Source organism: Electrophorus electricus, chromosome 17 (assembly GCF_013358815.1).
Source record: "Electrophorus electricus isolate fEleEle1 chromosome 17, fEleEle1.pri, whole genome shotgun sequence".
NCBI lineage: Eukaryota > Metazoa > Chordata > Actinopteri > Gymnotiformes > Gymnotidae > Electrophorus > Electrophorus electricus.
In genome coordinates this window covers 11,041,710-11,054,842 of record NC_049551.1, presented here as the reverse complement: position 1 = coordinate 11,054,842, position 13,133 = coordinate 11,041,710, and the positions used below count along the sequence as shown (strand labels likewise).

The 13,133-nt window shown below is 42.8% G+C and overlaps 1 protein-coding gene across 1 annotated transcript in view; it reads right to left on the bottom strand.

Annotated features, from left to right (window-relative positions):
• fam163ba (family with sequence similarity 163 member B, genome duplicate a) overlaps positions 1 to 9,853 on the bottom strand; it is an 18,471-nt gene extending 8,618 nt beyond the window's left edge. The window contains exon 1 of the mRNA XM_027007270.2: positions 9,058 to 9,853. The gene's annotated coding sequence lies outside the window, so the exon portion shown is untranslated. The remainder of the gene's footprint in view (positions 1 to 9,057) is intronic.
• Positions 9,854 to 13,133: the final 3,280 nt, after the last annotated feature.

Genomic DNA, 13,133 nt, shown 5'->3' with positions numbered 1-13,133 from the left:
AATAATGAGTAAAATCAGAAACATCAGAAGCATAATATTGTGTTCAAGAATAACTCTGTCATTACCCTGTGTTCAAACATAACCATGTCCTTACCTACCCTATCATTACCCTGTGTTCAAACATAACCATGTCCTTACCTACCCTATCATTACCCTGTGTTCAAACATAACCATGTCCTTACCTACCCTATCATTACCCTGTGTTCAAACATAACCCTGTCCTTACCTACCCTATCATTACCCTGTGTTCAAACATAACCATGTCCTTACCTACCCTATCATTACCCTGTGTTCAAACATAACCCTGTCCTTACCTACCCTATCATTACACTGTGTTCAAGCATAACCATGTCCTTACCTACCCTATCATTACACTGTGTTCAAACATAACCATGTCCTTACCTACCCTATCATTACCCTGTGTTCAAACATAACCCTGTCCTTACCTACCCTATCATTACCCTGTGTTCAAACATAACCATGTCCTTACCTACCCTATCATTACACTGTGTTCAAACATAACCCTGTCCTTACCTACCCTATCATTACCCTGTGTTCAAACATAACCCTGTCCTTACCTACCCTATCATTACCCTGTGTTCAAACATAACCCTGTCCTTACCTACCCTATCATTACACTGTGTTCAAGCATAACCATGTCCTTACCTACCCTATCATTACCCTGTGTTCAAACATAACCCTGTCCTTACCTACCCTATCATTACCCTGTGTTCAAACATAACCATGTCCTTACCTACCCTATCATTACACTGTGTTCAAACATAACCCTGTCCTTACCTACCCTATCATTACCCTGTGTTCAAACATAACCCTGTCCTTACCTACCCTATCATTACACTGTGTTCAAACATAACCATGTCCTTACCTACCCTATCATTACACTGTGTTCAAGCATAACCATGTCCTTACCTACCCTATCATTACACTGTGTTCAAACATAACCATGTCCTTACCTACCCTATCATTACACTGTGTTCAAACATAACCCTGTCCTTACCTACCCTATCATTACCCTGTGTTCAAACATAACCATGTCCTTACCTACCCTATCATTACACTGTGTTCAAACATAACCATGTCCTTACCTACCCTATCATTACCCTGTGTTCAAACATAACCCTGTCCTTACCTACCCTATCATTACACTGTGTTCAAGCATAACCCTGTCCTTACCTACCCTATCATTACACTGTGTTCAAGCATAACCCTGTCCTTACCTACCCTATCATTACACTGTGTTCAAACATAACCCTGTCCTTACCTACCCTATCATTACACTGTGTTCAAGCATAACCATGTCCTTACCTACCCTATCATTACCCTGTGTTCAAACATAACCCTGTCCTTACCTACCCTATCATTACCCTGTGTTCAAACATAACCATGTCCTTACCTACCCTATCATTACACTGTGTTCAAACATAACCCTGTCCTTACCTACCCTATCATTACCCTGTGTTCAAACATAACCCTGTCCTTACCTACCCTATCATTACCCTGTGTTCAAACATAACCCTGTCCTTACCTACCCTATCATTACACTGTGTTCAAGCATAACCATGTCCTTACCTACCCTATCATTACACTGTGTTCAAACATAACCATGTCCTTACCTACCCTATCATTACACTGTGTTCAAACATAACCCTGTCCTTACCTACCCTATCATTACCCTGTGTTCAAACATAACCATGTCCTTACCTACCCTATCATTACACTGTGTTCAAACATAACCATGTCCTTACCTACCCTATCATTACCCTGTGTTCAAACATAACCCTGTCCTTACCTACCCTATCATTACACTGTGTTCAAACATAACCATGTCCTTACCTACCCTATCATTACCCTGTGTTCAAACATAACCATGTCCTTACCTACCCTATCATTACACTGTGTTCAAACATAACCATGTCCTTACCTACCCTATCATTACACTGTGTTCAAACATAACCATGTCCTTACCTACCCTATCATTACCCTGTGTTCAAACATAACCATGTCCTTACCTACCCTATCATTACCCTGTGTTCAAACATAACCCTGTCCTTACCTACCCTATCATTACACTGTGTTCAAACATAACCATGTCCTTACCTACCCTATCATTACCCTGTGTTCAAACATAACCCTGTCCTTACCTACCCTATCATTACCCTGTGTTCAAACATAACCCTGTCCTTACCTACCCTATCATTACCCTGTGTTCAAGCATAACCATGTCCTTACCTACCCTATCATTACCCTGTGTTCAAACATAACCATGTCCTTACCTACCCTATCATTACACTGTGTTCAAACATAACCATGTCCTTACCTACCCTATCATTACACTGTGTTCAAACATAACCATGTCCTTACCTACCCTATCATTACACTGTGTTCAAACATAACCATGTCCTTACCTACCCTATCATTACACTGTGTTCAAACATAACCATGTCCTTACCTACCCTATCATTACACTGTGTTCAAACATAACCATGTCCTTACCTACCCTATCATTACCCTGTGTTCAAACATAACCATGTCCTTACCTACCCTATCATTACACTGTGTTCAAACATAACCATGTCCTTACCTACCCTATCATTACACTGTGTTCAAACATAACCATGTCCTTACCTACCCTATCATTACCCTGTGTTCAAACATAACCATGTCCTTACCTACCCTATCATTACCCTGTGTTCAAACATAACCCTGTCCTTACCTACCCTATCATTACACTGTGTTCAAACATAACCCTGTCCTTACCTACCCTATCATTACCCTGTGTTCAAACATAACCCTGTCCTTACCTACCCTATCATTACCCTGTGTTCAAGCATAACCATGTCCTTACCTACCCTATCATTACCCTGTGTTCAAACATAACCATGTCCTTACCTACCCTATCATTACACTGTGTTCAAACATAACCATGTCCTTACCTACCCTATCATTACACTGTGTTCAAACATAACCATGTCCTTACCTACCCTATCATTACCCTGTGTTCAAACATAACCATGTCCTTACCTACCCTATCATTACCCTGTGTTCAAACATAACCATGTCCTTACCTACCCTATCATTACCCTGTGTTCAAGCATAACCATGTCCTTACCTACCCTATCATTACACTGTGTTCAAACATAACCATGTCCTTACCTACCCTATCATTACCCTGTGTTCAAACATAACCCTGTCCTTACCTACCCTATCATTACACTGTGTTCAAACATAACCATGTCCTTACCTACCCTATCATTACCCTGTGTTCAAGCATAACCCTGTCATAACCCTGTCATAACCCTGTCATAACCCTGTATTTCTCTGAGGCCATTACCACTACCAGAGTCCACATTAAAAACAGCACAGGCTACGAGAGAGAGAGAGAGAGAGAGAGAGAGAGAGAGAGAGAGAGAGAGAGAGAGAGAGAGAGAGAGAGAGAGAGAGAGAGAGAGAGAGAGAGAGAGATGGACACAAAGTGAGAGAGAGTGTCAGTAAGACAGATTCAGTTTGAGCAGATTCATCAAGGAGAACATTCATCATTTTAGTAGCTTCCTACTCTCCAGAGGAGATGAAGGAATGGGTAAGCAAGTCGATGTGACATCACACAGCAGACTGTCAGGAGGGAGTCACTGCCTCGCCCCGTGACATAAAATGAAAGAGGCACTATGACAAATGAGTGACAAAGGAGAAGAATGACGAAATAGGAGTCCCTACTATCCCTTGCTTCAGTTTATTCAAGATCAGACAATCTATGTAAACAACGATGACACATTCCAAATTACACACACAATTATATATGTAGGCTGCTAGATCCTATTTAGCATATGTGTGTGAAACCAGGGTCTGAGCTTTTTAATTAATGCCTGTTTAATTATGTTTTTAATTATGAATGTGTGTTTACCTTCTGTGTATTATAATGTGTACGCTAACCAAAGGACTTGGCCTACAAACAGCTATGACAGTCCCACTATATTTCCAGTGCGAACATATTCAAACAAAAAAGATCCATTTGGACCATTCACTCATTTGGTTGCGATATGTTCTGAAAGCTTCACCCTACTTCAAGGATCCATGAGACTATGATCCATGAGACTATAATCCAAGAGACTATGATCCATGTGACTATGAGACTATGATCCATGAGACTATGAGACTATGATCCATTAGACAATGATCCATGAGACTACGAGACTATGATCCATGAGACTATGAGACTATGATCCATTAGACAATGATCCATGAGAATATTATCCATGAGACAATGATCTATGAGACAATGATCCATGAGACTATGAGACTATGATCCACGAGACTATGCCGAGGCACTCGTCGCCATGGCAACAAGAAGCAGCTGTCCTGCTTGAGTCGTTGGCAGCCACACATGTCATGATTTACTCTCGCATTACAACCACGAAATGCACTGTACACACTATAAACAAGGTGGGACATTAGTTATCGCTGTCCACTGAGAAACAAGATTCAGCCATATGTAGCTAATGGGCCAGTGGTTTGAGTCCTAAAATTCATGACACAATTACCTTTCTGTTGAAAAGCAGTCATTACACAATAACCTCTCTGTTAAAAAGTAAATTCATCACACAATAACCAGTCTCTGTCGAAAAGTAAAGTAATTACACAATAACCAGTATCTGTCGAAAAAAGTAACATCATTGGCTGTTAGTAGCTAAAGGTGAACTGAAATGTAATATTCTTAATTTAACTGATGCAACAATATTTTCACATGGAAAAATGGATTTTTATGGAAAGTAATGTACTAGCACAGCAGGTTATTTTGAACAGGGCTATTCTTTGAATGATTTGCAAGTGCCATTTCAGTTATGAGCATCTGGTTATGAAGGCACGCATTTGAGCTAATAACCTTATTCGTGGCAGTCTGCAGTAGTAAAAAAGCTCTTATGAGCTTTTAGACATGGATTAAAGCCAACACCAACACACCTATTGGGGACCAACATTCTAGACCAGGACAGACACACACACACACAAACATACTTACACACTTCTTTACAGCCACGCTGAATGGAAAATTAAAATGACTAAATCAGAGTTGCTCTATGATGTTGAGGAGAAGCAGCAAACCATTTGCAAGGTCTGTGTTCTATGTTTGTGTGAGTGTTTATGTGTATTTAAGAATTTCACACTTTAATCAAGAACATAGCAAATTCACTGTACAAACCTTTATTTTGTAAAATCTTATTTTGCTATTCCATTGTCTCCTCCAAATGACCAGCCCTGTGAAACATATCCTATCATCTCATGGTCGGCCTCAGGTCACCCAAGCACAGGTCATATAAATCAAACTATTCCCACTATTAATGCTAATCCAGGGTCTTTTTTTGTTTTCTACTATAATTAACATGATCATTAATAGGACTGGAGCTAGGGTGAGGTTTAGGATTAGAGTTAGGGTTAGGGTTAGGGTTAGAGTTAGAGTTAGAGTTAGGGTTAGGGTTAGAGTTAGGATTAGGGTTAGGGTTAGGGTTAGGGTTAGGGTTAGAGTTAGGGTTAGGGTTAGGGTTACGATTAGGGTTAGGGTTAGGGTTAGAGTTAGGATTAGGGTTAGGGTTAGGGTTAGGTTTATGGTTAGGGTTAGGGTTTGGGTTAGGATTATAGTTAAGGTTAGGGCTGGGGTTAGGGTTAGAGTTGGGATTAGGGTTAGGGTTAGGGTTAGAGTTAGGATTAGGGTTAGGGTTAGGGTTAGGGTTAGAGTTAGGATTAGGGTTAGGGTTAGGTTTATGGTTAGGGTTAGGGTTAGGATTATAGTTAAGGTTAGGGTTAGGGTTAGGGTTAGAGTTGGGATTAGGGTCAGGGTTAGGGTTAGAGTTAGGATTAGGGTTAGGGTTAGGGTTAGAGTTAGGATTAGGGTTAGGGTTAGGGTTAGGTTTATGGTTAGGGTTAGGGTTTGGGTTAGGATTATAGTTAAGGTTAGGGTTAGGGTTAGGGTTAGAGTTAGGATTAGAGTTAGGGTTAGGGTTTGGGTTAGAGTTAGGATTAGTGTTAGGGTTAGGGTTAGGGTTAGAGTTAGGATTAGGGTTAGGGTTAGGGTTAGAGTTAGGATTAGGGTTAGGGTTAGGGTTAGGTTTATGGTTAGGGTTAGGGTTTGGGTTAGGATTATAGTTAAGGTTAGGGTTAGGGTTAGAGTTGGGATTAGGGTTAGGGTTAGGGTTAGAGTTAGGATTAGGGTTAGGGTTAGGTTTAGAGTTAGAATTAGGATTAGGGTTAGGGTTTGGGTTAGAGTTAGGATTAGGGTTAGGGTTAGGGTTAAAGTTAGGATTAGGGTTAGGGTTAGGGTTAGGTTTATGGTTAGGGTTAGGGTTTGGGTTAGGATTATAGTTAAGGTTAGGGTTTGGGTTAGGGTTAGAGTTAGGGTTAGGGTTAGGGTTAGGGTTAGGATTATAGTTAAGGTTAGGGTTAGGGTTAGGGTTAGAGTTAGGATTAGGGTTAGGGTTAGAGTTAGGATTAGGGTTAGGGTTAGGGTTAGAGTTAGGATTAGGGTTAGGGTTAGGGTTAGGGTTAGGGTTAGGTTTATGGTTAGGGTTAGGGTTTGGGTTAGGATTATAGTTAAGGTTAGGGTTTGGGTTAGGGTTAGAGTTAGGGTTAGGGTTAGGGTTAGGGTTAGGGTTAGGGTTAGGGTTAGGGTTAGAGTTAGGATTAGGGTTAGGGTTAGAGTTAGGATTATGGTTAGAGTTAGGATAAGTAATGCATCATCTTACCATTTCAACTCTACTCTCATGTTTAATTGATAAATATAAATATTCCCTCATTCTCTTCCCTGCATCCTTTACCATTATTATCTGAAGGAGACAATTAGAGTGTGGTACAGGTCTGGCGCTGCACAACAACACCTCTGCCACTTGTGATGGCTCAGAACCCGGCTTCACCCTTGCTTGGCTTCAGTGAGCAGATGTAAGTGAAGCTGAACGCAGCCCAGGTAGAAGAAGAAGAAGAAGAAGAAGAAGAAGAAGAAGAAGAAGAAGAAGAAGAAGAAGAAGAAGAAGAAGAAGAAGAAATGCAGTAGCAGCTGTGAGCAGTATGACATGAACACTCTAACATACTGCTGCTCACCAGTCATGCAGGTGTCTGCCCCTCAGGGGAGAGGGGCAGACATGTTGTTCATCAGGTCCAGGCATGCTGTAGATGACACGGCTTTGTGCGGGCAGCCTGCATCTCCATTAGTGTGTGTGTGTGTGTGTGTTGAATCAGAGGGTGGGGGATGGTATAGAGGCACACACGATACATGAGTGAAGGGTGTAGAAGTGTGTGTGTGTGTGTGTGTGTGTGTGTGTGTGCGTCAGAGGGGGGAGTAGGCACAGGGACACATATAGTACATGAGTGAAGGGTGTAGAAGAGTGTGTGTGTGTGTGTGAATCAGAAGGAGGGATAAGGAAAGGCACACAGACACAGACAGTATATGAGTGAAGGGTGTAGAATGTGTGTGTGTGTGTGTGTGTGTGTACATACATGAGTGAAGTGTGTGCGAACAGAGGATAGACACAGAGCAAGTGACTGAGAGCCTCAGCGATTAAGGTACTTGTAATCGGAAGGTTGCTGGTTCACGCCCCACCGCTGCCAAGTTGCCACTGTTGGGCCCCTGAGCAAGACCCTTAAACCTCAGTTACTCAAGTTGTACTCAGTCATAGTTGTAAGTTACTTTGGATAAAAGTGTCAGCTAAATGCTGTAAATGTAAATTTCATTAGCATACCTGTCACCCTGTCCTAGCCAAGTTTCCTAGTGGGAAAGTGAACTTCTGACCTCTCAAAAGGTTATGGGAAATGAATGCATCACTAGGATGGCTCAGATGTTCCCCCATTCCAGAGTCCTGATGGTTTAACCTGGGAAGCTGTGTTTGACAGCACCTCAACAACTGCATGGTCTAATATCACACATCCTTCATGTTTAACAGGCAATGCATTATTAAAAATTCCCCTGAGCCTTTTTGGGCTTTGCTGGCTTGTTCTTTGCAGCCCTTATATTGAGGTATTCTTAGAATTGCCAGTTGTATATTGGCTATTTCTTTTCTTGCAGCTTGGGGGCATGCTTTCACAGTTCAAGTACACTCTAGTGCTCCAGCTTTCAGTTAAAACACACTCTGGTGCTATATCTTTCAGTTAAAACACACTCTGGTGCTCCATCTTTCAGTTAAAACACACTCTAGTGCGCCATCTTTCACAGATAAAACACTCTAGTGCACCACCTTTTAGTTAAAACACACTCTAGTGCTCCATCTTTCAGAGTTAAAACACACTCTAGTGCTCCATCTTTCACATTTAAAAAAACACTCTGGTGTGCCAGCTTCTTCTTTGGTTGGTCATGGGGGCATTTTGACCTACGACTATGATAGTTGATGCTTCACTTCTGTACCAGCGTATTATTTTTTTCTTACTTTTTCTGTTACGTTTTCTATGGCTGTCTTCCTTGCCAGAACTCACGAGTTCGTTCATAGTTAAACCAAAGGGAATGATAAGGTTTAATAAAGTTTGTGAACTTTTTAAACACTGTTCAACATTTCGATATAGTTTATAGACTATACTAAAATCACAAAGACAAATTTCACACAGTAAAAAAACGTTACTATATTACATTCATTAATCTAGTGGAGTTTTAAAGACTCTGTCTGCATATAACCTGTTATCAGTTTACACGTATATGTCTGTGAACGCAACCTGTCCAAATGAGTTTTTCTCGGTACACGTTAGTTACACATCGTATACGGAAACTTTTCTGCACCCTAGTACCATGGATAGCGGCCTGATCAGTCCGGTACTGAACTGCCTTCTTTCCGACTTTTCTTCGGGCAGGATCGAGTGGAAAAATATTTCGATCCATATGTGATGAAAATCGAATTCTATTTCGTGCAAATGCCAGCCATGGCATTTAAATCAAACACTGTCCAAATTAGCGTATAGTTTATTGACGCGCTCCTGCATACACGCTGTTACCTCGAAGAGTCCTGAAATGTAAACCGAACGGCAATTTAGATAGAAACTGCTTAGTTGTCGGATACTACATGGTAGACTTACCTTCACGAACGTTAGAATAGGATGGGATCACGTGCGTGATAGCGAGGACTTATAGGAGCATCGGCGAATCAAGCATCCGTAAACGCCACGCACGCGACGGTGGCTCGAGGCGACGGTGTTGCTTTTAACCTGGCGAACTGTTTCCGAAGCCTTCTAAGAGAGTTGTGTAGGTAGGCTCGGTGTCCAAAAATGACTTCAACATTGGGCGAGAGGAACTGGAGTCGGATACAATGGCTTTTTATTGCTAAATTGTATTCTACAAGACCACCACGTAGCCTATCGAAATAAACCAAATATTCTTTCTTCAAATCAGCATTCCTTTTTACAATCCATTTTGGCGTGGGGGTGATTAAACACTGCCCCTCGATATCCTCTTCCTGCAACTCGTCACTTTAAAAACATCAGAGCCCGTCAATCCCAAAAGGCAGGTCTATGTGCGCGTATAAAGATCCGTGAAACTTAAGCAATCCGATCGAGGAGGTGGCGTTTAAAATCGACGCAGCTTGGAACGTTCAACGCAAGATTTGTTCCTGCGTTCGGACGTAAGACACGAGCGATAAGCCATACGGCGCGCGCGTGTCACAGCGCAGCCTCAGTGCCTTCTCAGCCGTGTGTCCCGTATTCAGACAGTCACGCTTCCTTTCACCGGGAATGTCGAATCCTCCTCCTCTCTGAGCAAGAAGAAGAAGAACAACAACAACAAAAAAAAACAGACGGACGCGAAGTCCTACGTCTCCCGAGCTCGCGAATACGAGAGATAAGAGCGCCGGCACCTGCCGTGCGTTTTACTCGGCTCGCGCTAGCTCGGCAAAGAGTGAAATGCTGCCGTTGGTCACGCGGACCCAAAGGCGCTATAAATCTCTGCCAGCCTGCAAAGTGCGCGCAGACTGCGTGGCAGCTCCGGGCACTGCTGATGCTCCGGACCCCGTTACGGGACCTCGTTGACGTTTAGAATTCCAGGAGCTCGTGATATATTCACCAGATAGACGTGCGCCCAGCCTATAGCATTACATAAATGCACGCGCGGAGCAGGCAGTCTTCCAATATGAGTGTAATGAGTCTGTGGGCCGGTGTTTCGTGCTATTGCAGGCTTGCATGATCTCAAATCTTACCGAGATATCAACTGTTTAAGATTACTATTCTATTATACTATAAGAGAAGCACAGTACTCCTTTGGAGAATATTTCTATAGAACACACAAATTACTTTGTCTTTAAGAATTTTATCTGTGTTATAATTTATGTAGAAGTGTTCGTAGATCTACGGGTAACATGTAGACTGGAGTTAGTAGGCCACATGAAACGATACTCTGGCCCCAAAGCTGCGGTTAGGAAACGCAATAAAACGATTCGTAAGTCATATTCCCATTTCTCACCGATGGGGGTTTCCTGTCTGGCCGTTTGATGGAAGCAGCGGGCGTTTATGGTCAGGACAGCGGGCATAATTCTTTGGTGTCATAGATATGGAGACTGCTCTCTCTCTCTCTCTCTCTCTCTCTCTCTCTCTCTCTCTCTCTCTCTCTCTCTCTCTCTCTCTCTCTCTCTCTCTCTCTCATATACCCTTTTCATGCATCCTTGCTCTCTCTCTCCGTCGCACAACGTATAAGGAGCGGTCACAAACGTTGCATTTACTCCTTGAAGCCGACGGCTATTTACCAATGACGGTATAAGGACTCAAAAGGCTGGCCAGCCCTCAGGCCGTGCTTGGTCAGCTCGGTGGTCCCACTCATTATGAGAAGCGGTCTCTAGGATACACGAGGCAAGCACACGGCGCAGAGTGATCGTGTGCTTCTAGCTCCTGTATTAACATCCATTTAATCTGGAATTTTTACTCTGACAACGTAATCAACCTAATCAAATATGATCATTCGTTTATGTGCACATACACTACATTATGAGTCTAATGTATTACATTTATGTCCACAGAATATGGAACAAAGGATATAATTTCTTGAAAGCTCACCACAGCCAATTGCGTTTTAAATATTAATATATGTGAAAATCAATAAAAACAGGGCAAAGGGACCTTAGTCGATTGGACTGGGCAGAATTATACAGCGCCATTATACTCATGCAGATTTCAAGAAATGAAAAATAAATATAAACAACCCGTTAGAAATGTTTAGCCAACGAATATTAACAGACATTGAGAAATGTTTCTCTGCTCTCTTCTGTTTTTCTGTTTCTCAATCCTTTTTCCATCTGTCTAGATCTGCATCCAGTTTCTCATATTCTTTTACTTTCTCCATTGCTGTCACTTCTTCCTGTCCGATTCCTTCTTCTTTTTCTAACTTTCTCTCTCTCTATCCTTTTCTCTTTCCTGTGCTTTTGCTCACTCTGTCTCTCCTTTTCTTTTCTCCTTGTTTACTGTTCTCTGGGTAGAGAAAAGTGCAAAACGATTCTACGTCAATTATTCAGCGTACAGATACAGCGAGGCACAGGTTGCCCTGTATTGTAATGCCAAATCCCTGAATTATTCAGTGGTGGAGCGAAACGGGTGGAGGCTCCAGGCCTCCCCCCTCCTCCACCAGTTGCTCAATTCTTCCCTCTGGGCAGCAGTGTCTCAGATCTCCTCAGATCTGAACTGACAAGGCTGTCTCCCGTACTAATCGAACGCCTGTTCTGTTTCCGGGGCTACCAGCTCTGACGGCTGAATGTGACTTGCATAGGTGGGGATAATATATCTTTACCTAAACAAGTGAAATGAAGCTGTCATTCACACACTGAAATGAACATGCCCTTGGATGGTGTTATAATTTCTTATCAGTGTATCATGCTTTAAAAATAAAAATGCATTGCATGCAAAAAAAGTTCAAAATTTCATAATAAATATCCTGCTGAGACTGTGACGCATACTGCGTGCACGTTTGGAAATACGTACACATACATCTGTGGAAATGTGTGCACACATGAGTGTGTGGAAATACACGTATATGTACACGAGTGTGTGTGTGTGTCTGACGAGGTACATCCACTCCACATCCACTCCTGGCATCAGGTTGTTACTGAGTCTTAACCCATCTCAGCTGCTGTGGCTCCTCCCACCATCCCTGATGCCCCCCCCCGCCCCCCGTAACTCCTCCCACCACCCCCGGATGCTCCCCTGCTGTGGCTCCTCCAACCACCCCCCCAATGCCCCCGGAATAACCTGGAATAGACTATTTTGTTCTTTATTGTTCAAATTGTTACTATTGTGGTGTCCATTGTCGACCAGAGGAGGATGGGCCTCCCTTTGAGTCTTGGATCCTCTCTAGGTTTTTTCCTCGTGCTCTAGGGAGTTTTTCCTTGCCACTGTTTCTTTTGACTTGCTCACTGGGGGCTTGGACTCTGGGGGCTTGGACACGTGTAAAACTGCTTTGTGACAACTGCTATATAAGTAATTTTGACTTGACATGGCATGTGTTGAAATGTGCAAACGCGTGGAAATGCGTACACACGCGTGTATGTGTCTTAGAGGAGCTGTGTCTCAGACTATAATGTCAGTGTGTGCCTCAGGCCATATGACTGCTCCCTCTCTCTCTCTCTCTCTCTCTCTCTCTCTCTCTCTCTCTCTCTCTCTCTCTCTCTCTCTCTCTCTCACTGTCTCTCTTTTCCTGTTTTCTTTTCATTTGAAGTGGAAGCTCCAGTATTTGTCTGCATACGGCTAAATGGCAACATAACTCCAGAACATCCTGAGCACCACAGATCTGCTCTTTCATTGCATTTTCATTGCTCATTTCATTGGTTCCTGTCTTCATGTCTCCGTGTCCCTGTGTCTCTGCGTCTCTATGCTTAGCCCTGTGCTGTTTATGGCAGTCACGTGTTTGAGTTCAGGTTTTCCAGGCAGTACTGTTTTCTCATCTCTCTCTCTCTCCACTCCCACTCTGGTCACCCCTCCTCTCTTCTTCTCTTCCAGTCTCTCAAGACAACTAAAGTTTAATTGATCTCTTCTGCTCTTCACCCCGCCGCTCCCCGCCAAACACAATGTCTGGTTTTGTGCTGTTGGTGCATTAAAAATATAGACCAGGCTCAATGGATCACGGGTGTCTGCTTGCCAAGCCCAGACAGTAGTCACATCTCCCTCTCCACCCCATCCAG